Here is a 23,322-nt window from a genome sequence, read left to right as displayed (position 1 = left end):
CAGTTTCCATACCAAGAAAATTAAAATGTACCTCAATTCCAAATATAAAATTTCATAAATATAATATTAAATTCTGTCATAAAAATAAAAATAGAATAAATTTCAAACACAAATATTAAATTAAACATATTAAAATTATAAATATTTAAATACCTTCGTGCAATTAAAAAATTCTAAAAACATATTAAAATTGTTAAAATCTAAAAAAAAATTCTCAAATTTTTAGAATAGACCAGTAAACAAACACACGTCTCCAAGAATACTGTCACTGATGCATTATTTCCCAAAAAGACGAAAAAGGAATCACCGTTTCACAGGCGGCACGGAAACTTTCCCGAGTGCATCAATGTGCAAGGCACGGGAGAAATGAAAAACGCAGTCAGAATTTATCCATTTCTCATCGGCCGTAACCCGAGAGGCGGCTTTCCACGAAACTGCAGCTATACCGCGCGCCACGAATGCCCGCCGCATCGCGAAACAGGTGCACGTGTCATCATTAATTTCTCCGTGACAGAACGATCCGGATCGAGAGATACCCCACTGAAAGGGTTTTAAACGTTCCCATCTCGATGAAACGTGATTTTTTTTCCAGGTCGACTGATATAACGTTCCCGCCGTCGAAAACGAGGCATTAGCATGAGTGCGCGCCGGCGGAGAGACCGGTAGGATAATTACACTGATTGGTCGTCAGTGCCGGATGCGGCGCTGCGAGCGCGGGTGCGCGCGCACGCGACCGTGTGCCTGTTACGCCGAACCAAACGAGCGTTATCCGCGATGGCACGCAGCTATCATCGGCACATGGCCTGGGTTGTCATTAATCGCATTGATGACCTGCGATCACGCAGATCGGATTTCGGCTCGTTCGTCGTTGCTTTTCCAATCGTTCTCGCTAATCCTGCATGCGTTTCCATCGAATTTCTATGCGTGTAATCCTCGTGAACGATATAGGTCGATTATTCAGCGATGGCTGCCACATCGGGATATCTCTGCTCGAGATCGGTAAAGGGTCTGACGCGTAGGTATTATTCGTGGGATCGGGACCGATGCGGGGAATTTTTGTTAGTCGTGTCACGACCGTTCTCGCGTCATGTTTTTATCCGGAATTGCTGGGTGGTCCAAATGAAATAATAAATTAATTCGCTCGCACCTGTGAATGAAATATTTCGCGCTGCGGCGTGGTTTATGTGACACACTTTGGCAGCTATGTTTTTGATATTTACGACTGAATGTCGAATTATGTTTTTTTGGGCAGTAAAAGGAATTGGAAATATTCGTTTGTGAAAGTTACAATCATTGTCGAATTTTTATTGTTTACCATCTGATTTTTTAATTTTCGCGCAGTGGAATTGCTAGGTAAGCGAACGACGGTTCTAGGGAATATCTGGGGACAAAAGACACTGCTGCTAGAAACATATCTTGGGTATAGATATAAGAGGATTTAAAGAAGGGGTTGACTATTTTATGAATTTTATCTATACATATTATCTATAGATATTATATATTATAACGATACCGAGATACCTTATGTTAAGACTAAGAGTATTAAATAGTCATTGATAGTAGACTTCATAGAGGGTTAAACTCGCGGGAATTAAAGTGCCAAAAGAATAACAATTTTTTTCTTTGTTTTTTTCTACAAGATTTGGAAAATAATTTAGAATTGTGGTTGATTTTATCTAGCATGTTATTATGTTTTTATTATTATTTATTTTATGTTTTACTGCGTTTTATTTAAAATAATGTAAATATTTGTTTTATGTAGATTTTTGAATGTGTTGCTACACAAAGCCAGTGAAAGTAATCAGTTATTATGCATAAAAAATTATTATACAGGTTCCTAGTACTGTGCATCTGAACGATAATTGTATAAAATATGATATAATATGAAAAAGAATAAATATAATGGTATATTATAACTACAATCAACGCTGATATGTATATGTCAGTTCCAGATTATGTCAGATCTACCTCAATGTTTGAAATTAAAAATTTGAATTATTTTTTGACACAATGGTTCAAGTATTAATTATGACAACTTGTTTTTTTAAGTAAAACATTTCATGGAAACTGAAATGAATTGAACAAATGATACAGAAGTTTGGCTAGCCCCTAGTCGAATGATGAATTGAATCAACAGGAATTTAGTCTATGATGAAATACAGGTTGGTAACTTATTCAAGAATAGAACCCTAAATATTTTATTACCTGGTATTTATATTGCGAAATTAAGTGACAGACAAACTTTCATGATTTATTAAAAGTTTTTTAATTAAATATATTAATATTGTCATCAATATTGTCATCGTATAATTTTTTTTAGTACCTCTACACCTCAATATATTAATATTAAATAAATTTTACATTAATATATAAGATAATAAAATAATTAACTTTGAGAAATCAACAAAATTTATTTTCAATAAAATGAATATATTTGTTAATTCTATTCAAAATAATTAAAACTTGAAAATATGTATTTTTATTTAAACGAAATAATAATTATTATTGGAATTTATGATACGTAATATTTATTATACAATATTTTGTGAGCAGAAAGTCCTTATGTAAAATGTTAGGTTTCCCAACAAATCCAAATCCTCTTAATTTAATATGTTACATATAACTAGTAAATCCAAATCCTTTTAGTTTAACGTATAACATATAGATAACAAATCTAAATCCTCTCAGTTTAACGTATTACATGCATTCATGAAAATCTAACCTAACTTGCAAAAGTAATATCCTATTTGTCCTAAACAGCATATTATTTTCAAAAACTTGAATTACATTAATACAATAACGTTTACTCAAAAAAGTAATCTAAAATGTATCATTCTATAACATAACAAAGAGGATAAAACAAACATAAAACGAATTTTTACAAATTGTATGTACTTTACGATTCAATACAATACTTCAAAAACCATAATATCTTCAATAACTCCAATTACATTAATATAATAAACTTTGCTCAGAATAAATAACCTAACAATTAAAAAATAAAAGAAAGTTAATTGCTTCATGTCTAAGGAAACACATAAAATAAAACAAAATTTAAAATAAATTAAAAAAATGATGCATATTTCATGGTCAGAATGGTCCAAACAGCACAGCAATATGCATCTTCAATAATTGCAATGAAAATAACCCCAATAACGTTCGCTGAAAGCGAATAACCTAACCATCCGAAATAACCTCAGACACCCCATGTATCAACAAAACACAAAATAATTAAATCCCCCCCAAAAAAGATTCTCAACTCTCCCCGTCTTGAACCGGAATCATCGATTAGAACGTACAAAGGAAACGAGAATTACGGCTCTGTATACTCGGCGGAGTAAGGAAAATGACAGCAACGCCATCTCCAAAACACGGGACTAGAAAGTACTGAGAACGCACACGCACGTGAGGATTGCGCGTAGGCAGAGAGAGCGCGAGAGCCTAAGAAAGTTACCTGAAAGGGGCAATCAATATCGTCCAACGAAGCCAGTCCACGGACGAGCCATCGAACGCCGGTGCAGCATGTTTACCGAAAAAGCAGCAGCGGCGCAGATCGAAGCGCTCTCCCTCTTTTGGCCGGCGTGGTGTGGCTCCGAGACAATCAGGCCGGGACACGGAATCACTTCAGCGACGCTAATTCGGAACGTGCTGGTATACGAAACGCTTCCGCACTGTTCCACGTCTCCCTCTTCTTCATCCTCGCACCGAAAACAGTTGTAGATCGTGCGGTCTTTCTCCCACTAGCGCGCCACCAGCGGCGTGCGTCCTCGTCGCGCGAACCCCCGGCACGGTTCACCTCGGGGTTCCCCCCTCCCGCCGCGGAACGGGTATATAGCCTCGCCTCCGAAATTCCTCGCTTGTACACTCTTGGCTCGTGCTACGAGAAACGTGGGAAGATTCTCAGGCCTGGAGAAGCCCCGAGCGCCCCCCACCACGCGCGCCCAACACGCGTTGCAACCGTCTGCGTGGCCTTTGTCGAGCGCGTGCGTGTGCGTGTGTACGTTCACAGCTCGGCCGTGCGGAACACATGCACGCGCGGCTTTATGTGGGAATACAGAGGCGTCGCGCGGCTCTATCGCTCCGTCCTTCTCGCTCTCGTTTCGGTCGCATTGTGCACCGAGCCGTGAGTCCTCTTTGTGCGGCAGAAGAGCCAACCCGGCCGGTAATGTAACCTTACCGTGGCCCCATTGCCGCTTGTTGTGCACATAATACGAGGCTATTGTACCGAGCACGGGCCATATTGTTGCCCACATCTCGGTCGGCACCCTGCCACGCCAACGGCACCGACGATCCCCTTTCCTTATTCTCTTACTTGCTCTCGTCGCAGTTCTTCTGTCTTTCTCGCTCCTATTTCGTCTTTCTTCGGTCGGGAAGCTTCTCTCTCCTCACGTGGCCGCGTTGATCTGAATCTGCGCGGATGTCGAGAAGGGTTTACGTGTAGTAAGGGTGCCGTTCGTGCGGGGCTTGGCGCTGCGTTCGCGTGATGGGTGTTCCAGAGATGGTTAATTCTTTTTCTTTTTTTTCCTTCTTTTCTCTTTTTCTCCTTTTGGTTCTTGTTTCGCGCTGTGTGTACGGTGACGTTGGGGAGATTGGACAGGAGAGATGGGGTGAACGGTAGTCGTTTAGTAGGTCCGATTTCTTTTGGACAATTTGGGGAGGGGAATGAATAGCGGATAATGGATGAAACTGTATACAGAAATTATGGTATTGTATCATGTTATATGTATTAATATGCTGTATTAATTCTTGCTACTAATAGGTTTTTTGTTATAGGAAAGTAACATGTTGAAGGAATTTTTTATATAATATGAAAAAATTTTATACAAATTGGTGAGTAAATATTACTAATATATTACTAATTAACTACTATATTAGTAATTTTCGTGCCCTTATTGGTAGCTTAGAGTTGCTTCGCGAGTTCAAAGGGTGTATATTGAAAATTTATATACCGGGTGTATATTATGTTTGGACACAGTGGATTAAAAATTTGAAGGCAATACTAATTACCAGATAGTGTTAAAAAATAAAAATATGTATAATGTTGCATCCTCTGATACTGTTAATGTAACGAACATAGTTAAAACTGACACAGTGTAATATTAAATAAAAAGAAAAAAGAAACCTAATTCAGAAAAGCATTCGTATCAATAAATACAAGACTGAATAGCATGAAGGAAACATAACCAAGGTATTAACAATGTATTTGTTACTCTTTTCTTCGTTTTTCTTCGATTTATAAATCGAAATATCGATATAGGTTATAGATAATTATTTATATATTTATTTATAAAGAATTTCTTTTCGTTTCACGGCTTTATGTTTAATAAAATGGAATTTGTTATATGAATACTGCATCAAATTTGTATCATACTTATTTAATTTCGACTTTTATATTGAATTTTATATTTTATTTCGAGTTCGTTCACCTTAAGCATTTGGGTGCCAATTGGCTTGCCTTAGGAAGTACATGTATCTAGAAGGTTATCCTATTTCAGTGAAATAATTTCATATTTACATGATTTAAAAATATTTTTCTACAAGAAAAAAAAAATAAATAAATAGTTTTAAATCGTAAAAAAATATTTATATTGGTAGTAGTATATTCAATTTTAACTAGTATAGTAGTATTACAACTAAGATTTTTGTTTTTTTTTTTGTACCTTAATAGCTACCTTGATTTTCTTTTAAGTTTCCTAACTTGGGAAATATAACAAAATTATTATTATATAATTTCTTTTTTATATTGAAATTTAATTTCTTTTAGCAAGATTTTCTAAAAGAAAAATTTCAAAAAACGTTAGCAACTGTAGGGAGAATTAAAGAAATTAAATTTGAGAATTATAATAAAATTGTGACATTTATATTGCATAAAATGTAAATATAAATATTCTATGTCTGTATCACTTAAATCATTATGTAATCTAATGGTATATAATCGTAAATACATATTTTGGATATTTCGAGAATTATTATTTACAAAATTTTAGTACGAAAGAACCAAAACCAAAATATATAAAATATAAGAATTATTATGAAACAAAATTTTACTGCAAAAGTTCCAAAATTAAAATAAAGAAATAAGTATATAAAATAGAAGATATTGAAAAAATTCGTAGCACAAAAGTATGAAAACCAAAATAAGGAAATAAATATATAAAATATACGAATTTTCATTCTACAAAATTTTAATACAAAAGTGAAAAAACTAAAATAATAAAATACTTCAAGCACTATTATTCGTCAAAATCTTATTGGAAAAGTACCAAAAGCAAAATAACTTTCCACAAAATTATGGAAGAATATAAAAAAATCCGAATAAATCATTAATACCCTATTATAATCACTGTGTCGAGGGTTGTAATTTGCAGCGAAGTGTATTATATAAAATAATGTATATAAAATACTTCAAGTACTATTATTCGTCAAAATCTTATTGGAAAAGTACCAAAAGCAAAATAACTTTCCAAAAAATTTTAAAAGGATATAAAAAAATCCAAATAAATCATTAATACCCTATTATAATCACTGTGTCGAGGGTTGTAATTTGCAGCGAAGTGTATTATATAAAATAATGTATATAAAATACTTCAAGTACTATTATTCGTCAAAATCTTATTGGAAAAGTACCAAAAGCAAAATAACTTCCCACAAAATTTTGAAAGGATATAAAAAAATCCGAATAAATCATTAATACCCTATTATAATCACTGTGTCGAGGGTTGTAATTCGCAGCGAAGTGTGGTGCAAACGCGCCATAAGTTGACATCCGCATTGAACCGCGAAAAATGTAAAGCGACCGTAACGGATCCACTTAACTCGCTGCATCGTCCGACCTAACCCTTTCGACGTTAAGCCAGTCGATAACAATCGCACGCTTCCATCCAAGCATAGCCCGAGTGACCCATTTACCGTGACGCCTATAGGCGTACACTGCACGCTATCCGCTTTTAGCAGACGAATCCTCGGCGGCAAAAGGTGCATGCAGACAAAAGCTATTAGACCGATGCCAACACGCTGCTCGTCAAACTCGCTGCTATCGTTAGTCGTCGTGAAGTATAATCAATCATATCAAGGAAGGAGGAATTTGCCGCAATTCGCCTGCATTGAACGCTAACAGGATTTGTAATGGAAACGTTAAAAGGTTATTAGTAGGTGTCAGTAGCTATTTGCGGAAGGGAAAATATATGCAATATAGGATACTGGTAATATGTAATTTTCGCAATTGATGGTGCCTTTTCTTTTTTTCTTTTCTCTTTGTAGGATGGAATGTTCCTCATTCGTTAAATATGATCATATGGTGGCGAGTGAGATTACACAGTTGGGATAAGATGGTAACTAAATTATCTAACTAAATTAAAAATTAAATGTAATTACTATTTTGTGCTGAATATACTAATGATATTAAAATATGATATATAGGGTATATAGAATATCCCAAATGTATAAATGTATGTAGAATATAAAATTTAGTAGATTCTAAGTATATGTTGTATAATAAAATTGTATATAGCTGGATTATATATGATGGAATATATAGAATATATAAAAAAATCCGAATAAATCATTAATACCCTATTATAATCACTGTGTCGAGGGTTGTAATTTGCAGCGAAGTGTATTATATAAAATAATGTATATAAAATACTTCAAGTACTATTATTCGTCAAAATCTTATTGGAAAAGTACCAAAAGCAAAATAACTTTCCAAAAAATTTTAAAAGGATATAAAAAAATCCAAATAAATCATTAATACCCTATTATAATCACTGTGTCGAGGGTTGTAATTTGCAGCGAAGTGTATTATATAAAATAATGTATATAAAATACTTCAAGTACTATTATTCGTCAAAATCTTATTGGAAAAGTACCAAAAGCAAAATAACTTCCCACAAAATTTTGAAAGGATATAAAAAAATCCGAATAAATCATTAATACCCTATTATAATCACTGTGTCGAGGGTTGTAATTCGCAGCGAAGTGTGGTGCAAACGCGCCATAAGTTGACATCCGCATTGAACCGCGAAAAATGTAAAGCGACCGTAACGGATCCACTTAACTCGCTGCATCGTCCGACCTAACCCTTTCGACGTTAAGCCAGTCGATAACAATCGCACGCTTCCATCCAAGCATAGCCCGAGTGACCCATTTACCGTGACGCCTATAGGCGTACACTGCACGCTATCCGCTTTTAGCAGACGAATCCTCGGCGGCAAAAGGTGCATGCAGACAAAAGCTATTAGACCGATGCCAACACGCTGCTCGTCAAACTCGCTGCTATCGTTAGTCGTCGTGAAGTATAATCAATCATATCAAGGAAGGAGGAATTTGCCGCAATTCGCCTGCATTGAACGCTAACAGGATTTGTAATGGAAACGTTAAAAGGTTATTAGTAGGTGTCAGTAGCTATTTGCGGAAGGGAAAATATATGCAATATAGGATACTGGTAATATGTAATTTTCGCAATTGATGGTGCCTTTTCTTTTTTTCTTTTCTCTTTGTAGGATGGAATGTTCCTCATTCGTTAAATATGATCATATGGTGGCGAGTGAGATTACACAGTTGGGATAAGATGGTAACTAAATTATCTAACTAAATTAAAAATTAAATGTAATTACTATTTTGTGCTGAATATACTAATGATATTAAAATATGATATATAGGGTATATAGAATATCCCAAATGTATAAATGTATGTAGAATATAAAATTTAGTAGATTCTAAGTATATGTTGTATAATAAAATTGTATATAGCTGGATTATATATGATGGAATATATAGAACTATTTTTTTATATTATTATATTACTACATCAATATAGAATATATCTATATTATACATCAAATACACAAAATGTAGAATAGAAAATATTTTCTATATATTTTATAATAAAATTGTATAGATGTGAACTATATATAATAGAATATGTAGAATTATTTGTTTATATTATATTTTTGCACTAAATATAAAATATATGTATATAATACATCAAATACACAAAATGTAGAATAGAAAATATTTTCTATATATTTTATAATAAAATTGTATAAATAAGGATTATATATAATGAAATATATAGAATTATTTTTTTATATTATTATATTTTTACATTAAATATAGAATATATGTATATAATACATAAAATGCACAAAATATAGAATCGAAAATATTTTCTATATATTCTATAATAGAATTGTATAAATATGGATGCTGTATAGTACATAGAGTTATGTTTTTATGATATTATATTTTTATTTATGTTTTCTTCAATTATGGTTAATAAAAATGAATATAACAATATTGTCAAGATTCCATTTTCTAAAACAAAATATTCCTGCAGAACAAAATTACCATTTTAAATTTCGACAATTTCAAAATCTATAATACTTCCACGCCACTACAAATACAATTAAATAGGTACACTTTATTAAAGAGAAATATACTCTATTTTCTATATTGCTACTTTCTCCATGTGCATTTTATTTAATAGTGTCCAATAAAGAAATTAATGCAAAAATTGTATTAAAACATCAGTTCTTAAAACAAAATATTCCTCTTCCAAAATAATATCACCACTCTAAAATTTACAGTTTCTATTTACATTTTATACATTTTATTTAATTCTGATCAATAAAAAAATTAATGCAAAAATTGTATTAAAACTTTAATTCTTGAAATATAATATTCCTCTTTCAAAATAAAATAACCACTCTAAAATTTACAGTTTCTATTTACATTTTATTTAATTGTAACCAATAAATAAATTAATTTAAAAATTCTATCAAAACCTCAGTTTTTGAAACAAAATATTCCTCTTTCAAAATAAAATCACCACTCTAAAAGCAGCTAAATTAAAAATCTACAAATTCTATTTACATTTTACTTAATAGTAACCAATAAAAAGATGAATGCAGAAATTGTATCAAAACCTCAGTCCTTAAACCAAAATATTCCTTTTCCAAAATAAAATTACCACTCTAAAAGCAGCTAAATTAAAAATCTACAAATTCTATTTACATTTTACTTAATAGTAACCAATAAAAAGATGAATGCAAAAATTGCATCAAAACCTCAGTTCTTGAAAGAAAATATTCCTACTCTAAACCCTGTCAAAATAAAAACCAACAGTTTCTGTGCACATTTTATTTAATTATGCAGAATGAATGCAAAATCCATATCAAAACCTCATTTTCTGAAATAAAATATTCCTCTTCCAAAATAAAATCACCACTCTAAAATTTACAGTCTCTATTTACATTTTACCTCATTCCAACCACTAAAGAAATTAATACAGAAATAGTATTAAAACCTCAGTTCTTGAAACAAAATATTCCTACTCTAAACCCTGTCAAATTAAAAATCAACAGTTCCTATGCACATTTCAATTATTAACAAATTATTATTAATTAATTTAATTAATTATGACCAATAAAAGAATGAATGGAAAAATCATATCAAAACCTAAATTCTCAATAAAACCAAAATATTTCTCTCCAACCAAAACCCACAATAATCCCAACCCCTCGAAATTCAGACCTCATCCACTACCCCCTAAACACCATAAAAATCACCGATCACCTTCGTCCCTCGAGAAACAAATGCAGAAAAGCTCGCTGCACCTCCTGTCTCCCAGATAGCCACAGGCCACGTAGTTCTAAAAATACGTATATTTCTTGCATTCGGTATTAATAGCGACTCTGCCAAAGTATCCACTATGAGCATAATTTACACGTATCTGGTCCCCCACTCTGGCATTTCCCGTTTAATAAGCGGTTCTTACACAGCCTGCTTTGAATAAGCGAAATACATAAACCCATGCTCGCCCAGCGCCATGAGCCTCCTCGAGCGCGCCAAACCGTTAAAGGGTTAAATTAGTCTTGCCGATCTGGCAGTGCGGACTGCTGGTAATTACGAATGGATTAAACCGTGGCCGGACAAGGGCATTCAGGAACGTTTCATTCGTCGGACGTTTACAAACTAGCCGACAAATATTTATGCGTCCGGATTATCCAGCTGCTGCTAGAGCCGCGGGTTCGCAGAAAGCGGTTTACGGTGAAAACTCGCAGGGAAATCTGGTTACATTGAAGCGAACGTAAAGATAAAAAGAATATTTTTCCAGCCCGGTATGCGGGTACTAATACGAGTTAAATATCTGATAATCGGGTTGTTCGCTGGCCAAAGGCGACGTTCGCTCCGGGTCCCGAGCTTTTCTTTCAGCCACTGCGTCAAGGTAGCAGATTTATCGAGCTGCATCGACTTTTTCTACCATCTTCGGCCACTTCCATCCTTCCTTTTTCACTTTTTCACACGTCCAAGGACAAAGACTGCGCGCAGACTGTCACAGGGTGCAACGAAAAGCAGCTAGGCGGAGGAAGGGCACGCATAAGGTATGATTAAACCGGAACGGTTCATTGTGGTCATTTTACATGTAAAATGCGGGCAACGAGGACGTGGCCCGGCAACAATCAATTTCCATGCCGCTGCCGGGAATTTCTCTTTATTACCATTTTCATTCCCAGCCGTGTTATTAATGGCGGGGTGCTTTTCCCCGCAACCCCCTCGCCGAGCGTGCCCGAGATTACGAGCTGACCAGCGAAGCTTGATACGGTGCTTGCGGTAATGGGATTGCATTATCCTTGATGATAATATTTCGCCACAATGTCGCCACGATCTTATAGAGATCCTCTTATCGTCGCAGACCAGTTTTTGTCCGCGTTTTTCACATCGGGTGTCGAGACATGGAGTACCAGATACGATCTCGGGGATATTTTATGCTTTAAATAACACCGGGAGCTGGTACAACGTCAGAGGAAATTAGAGAGAGGAGATTGATACGATTTTTGGTCACGTGAAATTTGGTCTACTGGCTTTGAGAGGTTTTTGGATGTTAGAAAAGGGGCGAGTGGAGGTTAAGAGGTTAGGATTCTATAAGGTTGGGATATTAACCCTTTGCACTCGAGAGGGGAGCATAACAAGGAGAGTGCAAGTCCTGCACCGATTTAATTGAAACTTTGTAGCTTTATAGATTTCGTCATGCAGTTCAAGAATATACAGAAAATGTATATACTTTATATTTATTCTTCCAGTAAATTTCAGAAGGCACTGATATTCTTCCACTTTAAGAATCTATTTTGAAAATATTCCAAAACTAATCCAAACTTTTACAGTATCACGAATGAACAGTATCATTGGTGACCAGATATTTGCAGATGTAATACTTTTAACTAATAATAAAGATTTCTGTTTTCTACCTGTGTGATTATTTTTTTCCCAAACAAATTTTCAACTCCAAAATTTCTCCATTTTAACAATTTTTTTCAAAAACATCCTAAATTTAACCTAAATTTCTACAGTATCGTGAGACTTATTGTTAGTGAAAAGAAATTTGTAGATGTGACACTTTCAATTAATAATAAAGGTTCCTGTTTCCTGTCTCTATGATTATACTTTCTCCCAATAAATTCTCAACTCCAAAATTCTTCCACTATAACAAACCTTCTTCAAAATATTTCAAACCTAATCCAAACTTTTATAGTATCATGAGACTTACAATTAGTGAAAAGATATTTGCGGATGTAACACTTTTAACTAATAATTAAGATTTTTAAAGACTTTTGGTTTCTATCTTTATGATTATAACTTCTCCCAGGAAATTCTTAATTGAAAAATTCTACCATTTCAGCATTCTTCAAATCATTCTAAACCTATTCCAATCTTTTACAGTATCATGAGATTTAGTGAAAAGAAATTTGCAGATGTCACACTTTCAATTAATAATAAAGGTTCCTGTTCCCTGTTTCTATGATTATACCTTCTCCCAATATATTCTCAACTTCAAAATTTCTACAATTTAATATTCTTTCTTCAAAATATCTCAAACCTAAACCAAACTTTGATAGTATCATGAGTCTTAGTGAAAAAAATTTGCAGATGTATCGCTTTTAATTAATAACAAAGATTCCTGTTTCCTATTTTTATAGTTATATCTTTTAGAGAATGTATCTATGATATATGTTTCTCATTCCAGGAAGCTCTCAACTTTAAAATTCCTTCACTTCAACAATCTTTCTTCAAAATATTTGAAACCTGCTCTAAACTTTTATAGCATAATGAGACTTACAAGGAGAGTGCAAGTCCTTCGTGTCACCGATTTAATCGAAACTTTGTAGGTTTGTAAATTTCGTCACGCAGTTCAAGAATATATATCATTATAGCCGCCACTACTAGATGGTTTTTGAGATCTTTCATCTCCTTATCCTGAGCTATGCAGTTAGCATATGATTTTCGACAGGGTCTTGGATTAGTTCTGGGTCATGGGACCCTGTGTATACAGTTTTAATTTAAAAAAATAATAGGGTATCTATACCCTATTCAACATGGTAATTCCTAATCCTGATTCAAAAGGGAGGACCTACCTCACTCATGAAAAACGAATGAAGAGGAAAGGTCAGTAATTATAATTACAATCTCAGCTCTAGTTGTATATGGAAGATATGAGAAGAGGACAGGGAATGTTCATTTACCAACTTTTACAATTTGTTACTGGTTATTAAAAACTAAATAAATTAGGGTTACATGCTGTATTTTCTGATCTATGTAGCTAGATCAAGGTGTAGATCTTCAAATTTATTTAACTTTGTTCCCTTATTATATGTGATTAGTATTAAATATTAATTAAAAGTTAGTAGTAATTAGTAATTAGTAGTAATTAAGTATTAATCAGTAGTAATTAATTAATAATTAAATAGTATTAAAAATTAATTTTGCCTATAGAGTTTATGATATTCCCTATTTTTCCCCTAGATCTCCATACATAACACTAATTTAAAAAATAGTGAATTGAACTGTATCTCATATGTGTAACAAAAAATAAAAAATATTAATAATTACTTCTACTCCTGTCTACATACGCAGTCATAATTAAACAAAAAGTCAATATAATGATGATTTTATTTTCAATTCTGAATTTCATTCGTATAATAAAATATGAAGACAAAAAATCAGTGATCATAACCCATATCCCTAACTATGTATTTTAATTAAAAGAATATTTTAATTAAATAAAAAAATAGTTTAGTTAATTTAGTTATTTTAATTTGAAATATAGTATATATCATCCTATGAGATAAAAAGGAGTTCTCACTTATAAAACAAAAACAAAAATACAAAATCAGTAACTATACCCCCACTCCTACCTACAGATGCTGTCTTAATTTAAAAAGTAAAATATATCTACATCATCCAAATTAATTTCCAATTTTAACTGAAATGGGACAAAAAATCAATAATGATTTTGCAATCACTAAATCAGGCTTTCTCGTTCCTATCTACTATACTAAAAAATATATTATGCAGCATGCAACTCGTTAATTCCCAATTATGAACCAAACTGTACCTCACCAACGAATCAAGAGAACCAAAAATCGGATACTACACCCCCACTCCAATCTACACGTACAGTCTTAATTTAAAGAATAAAATACACCTGCATCATCCAAATTAATTTCCAATTTTAACTCGAATGGGACAAAAAATCAATAATGATTTAGCAATCTCTAAATCAGGCCTCCTTCTTCCTACGTACTATATTTAAAAAATACATTACACATCATTCGACTCGTTAATTCCCAATTGTTGAACGAAACTGTACCTCGTTCATGAAGCAAAAAAGGGGAGAAAAAAAAAAATACAAAAAATCGGTAATCACCCCTCCCCCCAGCGCTCTTATTCACCTACAGAAGCTTAATTAAAAAAAATCAGTATACACGATCGAAGGCAGTAATTCGCAATCCCCGAGCAGCAGGTACCCGATCCATGAAAGAGTAAATGGTAACGATAATAAAACGTGAAACGCAAGAAAGCGCACTGCTGCGTGAACCACGAAATCAGGCTATTCCGTGAAGATCTTTCGTTCCCTCGCTTTTTCTTCCACCTCGACTGACCGTTTTTTCCCCGACTTCATTACCGTATTGGATTAATGGCCGGCAAGGTAGCGGGGATCGGTATTTCTGACTCGTTTGCACGATGAATAATCGGGCATTAAGTCGAACGGATTCTCTCTCTACTCGCCCCGTGGGCCAACAGAGGCGGTCTTTTAATCGACTTCGCGTTAACGCCGGGGTCGCGTAGCAACACCTGTGAAAGCAAAAAGAGCCGGTGCTGTTACTTCTTCACGCCATTAATGGATGTTGATTTTCAGGTCGTGATACCTTACGGATCGGATGGAAACGTTCCCGTGGGGCCGAGACTCGATGGTACGCTACTGTTGCGCCGCTGACGGACAAATATTAACCCTTTGCACTCGAAGACTTTTTCGTTACAGGAAAATCGTAATTCGAAGACTTTCTGTCATAGAGTCGAGGATATTTTTAAAATGGTAAATGAGAAATCATATGCAAATTAACCATTTGCACTCGAGGCGCCTGTCAGTCGCCATTTAAGCGAAATCTAAAAATGGATATTAATTAATATACCAAATTTACAATTACCCAACGTTGCGTGGAATATCGAAGTAAAATAATTCTAAATTCTTAATTTGTATACGATTTCTTATTTATCGTTTTAAAATTATCGTCGACTTTGTGGCAGAAAGTCTTCGAATTACTATTTTCCTGTGACGAAAAAATCGTCGAGTGCAAAAGGTTAAGACGTAGAATTATTTTTCTTCGACATTCCACACGTGGTGAGGTAACTTTAAATATGATATATTAATTAACGTTGATATTTAAAATCTGAATAAATGGTGACTGAGAGTCACCTCTCGAGTGCAAAAGGTTAATTCGATGGTCGGGAGCGAGTATTAGGTCCTATCGTAGTAGCTTGGGTAGTACATCGCTGGTGGTGGGGGTGGCGCGGGTTAGGTTAGGTTTGGTCGGTGGCGGTTGGGACTTATTGGGCGATGGCGGTTTCTGAAAGTTGCGCCAGTTGAGTTTAGTGCATGATTTATATAGGTTGTAGATATATCGGGTAAGTATAGGATTTGTATGTACTGTAAATCGTATACGCATTGTATATGCTATGTATTATGTTCGTGTTCCGTGTATGTACGTTATATTACGTGTATGCATTGTGTATTCTATATATCGTGAATATTCGTAGGTACTATATATTATACTGTACATATGCTTTATATATTTTGTATATTATGTACGCATTGTATATACTTTGTATATTCCATATATTATATATAGTTGCTTACGCTACATATTATACTATGTAGGTTTCTTCATCGTGTATGCTTTATACTATGTTTAAGTTTCATATATGTTTCATATTATACTGTATAGATTTTTCTTATATTCTATATATTAGATATACTGATACATGCTATATATTATATTGTATAGTATGCTTTGTATATCTTACATATTATGTATGCATTGTATATATTTTGTATATTATGTATGCATTGTATATACTTTGTATATTCCATATATTATATATAGTTGCTTATGCTACATATTATACTATATAGGTTTCTTCATCGTGTATGCTATATAGTATGTTTAAGTTTCACATATGTTACATATTATACTATATAGTTTTTTTTTATATTCTATATATTAGATATATTGATATATGCTATATATTATATTGTATAGCATGTTTTGTATATTTTGTATATTATGTATGCATTGTATATATTTTGTATATTACGTATGCATTGTATATACTTTGTATATTCCATTTATTACGTATAGCTGTTTATGTTACATATTATACTACATAGGTTTCTTCATTGTGAATGCTATATAGTACGTTTAAGTTTCATATATCATACATATATACTGTATAGATTTTTTTTATATTCTATATATTAGATATATTGACATATGCTATATATTATATTGTATAGTATGCTTTGTATATTTTGCACATTATGTATATTATGTATATTCGTATACATTATATATTATGTGTATATCTCATATATGTCATACGTTACATATGTGCTTTATAATATATTCCACATATTTTGTATATTCGTATATGCTATTTATTAAACTGTATCATATGCTTTGTATATTGCATATATTATGTATATTCATATATGTTATATAATAAACTATACTATATATTTTGTATATTATATATATTCGTATAAGCTATACATTAAATTATATCATATGCTTTGTATATTTATATATTATATTCCATATATTATGTATATTCGTATATGCTATATAAAAAACTATATTGTATGCTTTGTATATTTCATAGATTACGTATAGTCGTACATGCTATATATTACACTAACCATAATGCACTCGTGAATTTTCATGAGAATTAGGCAACACATATGCGTAACAGCAATGGTTTATTTAATTTTCTGATCGTACAAATAAATCAGGTCTACTTGTATATATTGTATTAAGGATAGTGCAGTATCACATATGTGCAGCACGTTATATACGACGGATAAAAACGTTGAGTTTGTCTACTTATTGTCAGTGTAATTTATAAGCGTGCATAAATAAAACTGTCCGCCATATTGTGTGAGATCACTATAGTAAAACATAAGCCTTTTCATATAGTACTCACTAGTGAATATTAATTAGTGATTTTTGTCTAAGAATCAGTGTATAATCCATTCCTAACCTATAACTCATACCGATTCTAAAATAGTAATATACTATAGCAATTTTTGAAATTTTTTGAAAACTGGAAATACATAAGTTGATTCAAAACGAAGTCACCAAGTCAATTTAACCGAAACGGGAATAACCAAATTGGTTCTTAAAAAGGTTTTGCAAAAGCTAATAGATTAAGATAATTTAAGATAATCGAGTTAAGTGACTCACACTATATATGCACATAACTGATGAAAGACGAAAGAACGAGCGCAAGAGAGATGCTAACATTCGATACAAACATGACGTATATATACGCACCAATGACAAAATAATATCGAAGACACTCTGAACGTAGTTCCGAGAATTGGTGGAGGCAATTGGTGCAAGCAGCAGGCATTAAATTGGTCAGAAAATGATTACGCAATTTTTCCCTCATGTTGATATTTTTCGTACCGTGTTCATTTAGTCAAGTACCTGTATAGTGTGTGCATCAATATTTTTTTAACACTGACGTGAATAAAATATATCATATACAAATTTTTAAAAAAAGAAACGAAATAAAGAAAAAAAGAAAAGTATTATCTATATTAAATGTAAAATTTTCCATAGAAGATTAAATGACAGGAATTCAAATGACAGCAATTGACAGCGTTCCGTTGATTACAACATCACAAATAGCAAATTTTTAGTATTCCATTTCGTTCTTTACAATTAGGAACAAAGATTACTACGTGCATACACTATAGATGGTCGACAGCAGCGCCCTCTCTGAGTGGCGCGCATGCGCACGCACGCTCAGACGTAAGTGCTGCCATCGCAACAATTTTTCCTGCGCAATGGCGATTTATTTACTTCATATGTTATTTATATATACATTTGTTTTATATTATGTCATATTTGATACTTATTACTGCCATAATAATCAAAATTCTATAGTTACTAAACGACATATTCACTTACGAATCACGTTAATTGACAGATCAAAATGTAAATAATATAAAATCACAGAATATTCAAAAATAGAAAATATTTAGAATCATTGAAATCAGTGAGATGTCCCTTAAATCATTATCACTACGTCTATTTATACGTATAATAATTTAAAAACAAATCAGAACTTACATACTGTTATTCATATTACAAATATTTTCTCAGAAAAAAGAAAAAAAAAACAAGAAATAGAATTTCACTTGAATTACAATTAAAACAATTGTCAACCATACCTAGTTACATGCATATGAAATAAATTTACAGAAAACTAATCAGGATACACAATTTTATCCACATTACAAAAAAAAAAAGAAAATAAATAAAATTTCATTTGAATTACAATTAAAATAATTACCATCATGCCTATTTAGATACACATACAAGTCATAATCTAAATTTAAATTTACAAAAAACAAATCAGGATTTGCATAATTTTATTCACGTCACAAAAATAAAAAAATAAACAAGAAATAAAATTTCACTTGAATTACAATTAAAACAATTGCTACCATACCTAGCTACGCACAAATAGACACGATAACCCGAATATAAATTTCTATAAATCAAATCAGAACTTACATAATTTTCCTACATTACAAAAAGCAAAATCAAAGTAGGATTTCATTGAAACTACAATTCAGACCTGCAACGAGACAATCACGCCATGCACCATCAGGGTTAATACCCAACACCTAGTCACATATACTTTCTCCGCCAATGGGTGTCCGTTACGCCGCTCTATCTCCCCGGGCTCGTCGCGGAACGCCTCGTGAGCGACGGAGAACCGCCGGAGCTCTTTGATGTCGCTCGTGATCGTACATACGGCGAGCGGATTTTTCGTTCGTCGAACCGGTCGACTTCCGCGGGACGACGGCTCGTATCTCGATTTAATTATCAAAAAGCCCCGGTCCCGTCCGATTTCGACGTCGTCAAATTCACTTGTTCGACGAGCAACCGAGCCCGTGGTGGGACTTTCACCTCGCCACGGATTGAGAGGTAAGGCCGGCACCGTGCTTACGTAACGGCCACGGAGGGGACACGCGCGTGGAACTTAGTCGCACGAGACCAATTAATCACGCGACGGGTAGGGGGCGCGCCAGGCCTCCTTTAAATCGTCGTAACACGCGCGCTATCTGCCGGCAGCAATCTGTCCAGGCTTACGTAAAGTCTAGCATCCGTACAGACACCGCGGAACCGTAATTCGTCCGGCGGGTGGAATCTCCGTGCTTTTTGCATCGTGTTCGCGTGACTTTTTCTCCGTGCCTCGGAACAAGCGTTTGATTCGTTGGAGATTGGAGAGGAAGGGAGAAAGAGAGATAGAGAGGGAGAGGGATTGATTTACTGCTTCCTCAATGGGTTTCTTTCGGTGCTTGTTTTTGCCAGGATTTTTATTGATCACCTTTGTAGAAAGGGATTTTGAGAGCGATTTTTAACCGATGGAAGGGGTAGGAGGAAAGCGATGGTTCATTTTTTATAGGATTTTATGTAATTATTTTATGTAAGTGAATGTGTATGCGGTATGAGGAAGGAAGTGTCTGAGGAAGAGAGCGACTCGATCGTTATTTTCTCACACTTTTTACGCCGATTTATTTATTAGATCGCCGAGAGATAAGTGGCTGATCGGGGTTAGTATCTGTAATCGTTATGTCGTTTACTTTTAGATTAAACGCGTATATCGTCGTTCGGGTACTTTCTCTTGGAAAAATTGTATTTGCGGTTTCCTCGATCGAGTGAGATAAGGTTATGGTTAGTGAGCTGGGAATACATCAGTTTTCTTGTACTTGTATATTAAGTGCTGCATCTTTGACATCAACGAAACGATGTTACCTATTATCATACTATAGTTTCATATACGTTTAGATCATTTTTATTTCAGAATATATGCCCTTTGCTCGGTTAAGTACCTATAGTATGAATTAGGTATCAATATTAAGTGTTTATAGTATGAATTAGGTACCAATATTAAGTCTCTATAGTGTAAATTAGATATCAGTGTTAAGTATAATTTAGTATCTAAAAATCTACTATAAAGTGACACACTATACCTAGACTATGTATTGCAAGAACAATAGAGATAGGTCTATAGTCTGAATAGCCAGATATGTATAGTGACAATGTTAAAACTACCATAAGACATCGTCTAATTTGCATCATCTAATAACATGACTTTTTAATCTGTATAGTATATCTCTACAATACTAACCTAATCGAACTGTCGTATTCTAGCTCAACTAACCTCATCAGGACTCATTCTTGCATTACCAGCAATGTTAAGTATAATTCAGTATTAAAAAGTCTACTCTAAAGTGACAGTTATATTATTATACCTAGCCTATGTATTGCACGAACTATAGAAACAGGTCCATAGTCTGAATAGCTAGATGTCTGTATACTGTCAATTTTAAAACTAGCATAGGACATCGTCCACTTTGCATTATCTAATAACATGACTTTTTAATCTGTGTAGTATATCTCTACAACACTAACCTAATCGAACTGTCGTATTTTAGCCCAACTAACCTCATCAGAACTCATTTTTCCCATTACCAAGCTAGGATATTAGCCACGAATTCCCAGATCCTAACCTAATCATCACAAAATTTATTGTAAAATACTTACAATACTTTCATTTACCCTAACCACTTTCAAAATCTCTAATACTAACTCTCATACATGCATCAGACTTCATCATACAAGACTTAGTTATGCAATCACAGAAATCAAGCACACCTATCTTCTACAAAGCCCACCTCTGTCATCACGAAGCTAGGACATAAGCCACGACTTCTCAATCATAGTCTGTGAGGTCCTAACCTCAAAATAGCAACTAAATTTCTCGTAGAATGCTTAGAATACTTCCATTCACCCTAAGCACTTTGAAAATCTGCAATACTAATTGTTATCTGGACATCAGACTTCTCCACACAAGATTTGGTTATGCAATAACCTATATCAACCATACCTAACCTCATCAAAGCCCACTTCTGCCATCACGAAGGCAGGATATTAGCCATGACGTCTCAATCATAGTCTGCCAGGTCCTAACCTCAAAATCACAACTAAATTTATCGTAAAATACCAACAATACTTCCATTCATCCTGATCACTTTGAAAATCTCCAATACTAATTGTCATATGGACATCAGACTTCTCCATACAAGATTTGGTTATGCAATCATACAAATCAAGTATACCTAACCTCATCAAAGCGAACCCCTGTCATCACGAAGGCAGGATATACGTCATGACGTAATCATAGCCTGTCAGGTCCTAACCTCAAAATCGCAACCAAATTTGTCGTAAAATACCTACAATACTTCCATCCACCCAAACCATTTTCAAAATCTCCAATACTAACTCTCATACATGCATCAGGCTTCATCTCCCAAGCCCTGGCGATGCAATAACCCATATCAAACCAGGAAATAAGATTCGACTCATTAAACGAAACTGCTCGATTCCCCGAACAAACCACCTCGATCAGCCTCTGTTCCTACACAACTATACCTGAACAGTGGGTACACGTCAGTCGGACTGTCAACCCACTGCCGCATTCGTCGCTCAACGACACTCAACGTGAACGACGTGGGCAGGATTCGCTAGTCGCTGCCGAGGATTCGCTTGGGAACGAAGCCGAAAACGCGTTCGAGTTCGCTTTAACTGACGGCGAGGAGGGAGCCACAGGGGGACGCGGGGCATCACGCGAGGCCCTTCGCTTCGATAAACATCAAAATGACCGCGTGACCCGTTTAGCCCGACTCAATTACGAGTTGGCCCAGCCAGGAGAATTACACCTGCTGTCAGGACATCTCGATGACGACAGGGTGCAAGCGGACCAAGCTTCGCCGAATCACCGCGAAAACCAGCTCCCACGAGGAACGCAGCGAGACTGAGTGTTCTGAAAGAGAGGGAGATAGAGAGAAAGAGAGACTGAGACAGCTAGACAACTGGGAAAGATACAGATGGATAGATAGATAGACGGATAGATAAATAGACGGACAGATAGATGGATCAATGAATAGATTGTTAGATAAATAGGTAGATATAAAGATTAATGAATAGATAGATAGAAAGATAGGTAGATATAAAGATTAATGAATAGATAGATAGAAAGATAGGTAGATATAAAGATTAATGAATAGATAGATAGAAAGAGAGAGATAGATGGGTGGACATATAGATAGATAGAAAGAGAGAGATAGGTGGGTGGACATATAGATAGATAGTTAGATAGATAGATATATAGACAGATTGGTGAATACATAGAAAGAAAGAGGTAGATGAGTGGACATGTAAATAGATAGATAGATGGATGGATAAATGGATAGATTGTTAGATAGATAGGTAGGTAGATAGATAGATGGATATATAGATTGATGAACAGATAGATAAAAAGAGAGAGGTAGATGGGTGGACATATACATAAATAAGTAAATAGATAGATAGATGGAGAGAGAGAGAGGGAGAGAGAGAGAGGTAGATGAGTGGACATATAAGTAGATAGATAGATGGATAAATGAATAGATTGCTAGATAGAAAGATAGATAGATAGATAGACGGCTATATAGATAGATAGATAGATAGATATATAGATAGACAGATAGATAGGTAGATAGGTAGATAGATAGGTAGATAGGTAGATAGGTAGATAGGTAGATAGATAGATGGATAGATGGATAGATAGATAGATAGGTAGATAGATAGGTAGATGGGTAGATAGGTAGATAGATAGATGGATAGATAGATAGATAGGTAGATAGGT

At 34.2% G+C, this 23,322-nt stretch overlaps 1 protein-coding gene across 2 annotated transcripts in view; it reads right to left on the bottom strand.

Moving 5' to 3' along the window:
- The window catches only part of LOC108550918 (tubulin polyglutamylase TTLL4), a 275,795-nt gene that overhangs the window by 45,453 nt on the left and 207,020 nt on the right, over positions 1-23,322 (bottom strand). Inside the window, exon 1 of one of the 2 annotated variants that reach the window (XM_017904838.1) lies at positions 3,455-3,617. The exons of the other annotated variant lie outside the window; for it this stretch is intronic. The gene's annotated coding sequence lies outside the window, so the exon portion shown is untranslated. Of the gene's footprint in view, positions 1-3,454; positions 3,618-23,322 lie in introns of those variants that run through there. 2 annotated transcript variants of the gene reach the window in all.

Source organism: Eufriesea mexicana, unplaced genomic scaffold, assembly GCF_001483705.2.
Source record: "Eufriesea mexicana isolate 0111107269 unplaced genomic scaffold, ASM148370v2 scaffold3442, whole genome shotgun sequence".
Classification (NCBI taxonomy): Eukaryota; Metazoa; Arthropoda; class Insecta; order Hymenoptera; family Apidae; genus Eufriesea; species Eufriesea mexicana.
Note: the sequence above shows the minus strand (reverse complement) of the source record. Positions and strands in the feature narration are given on the sequence as shown.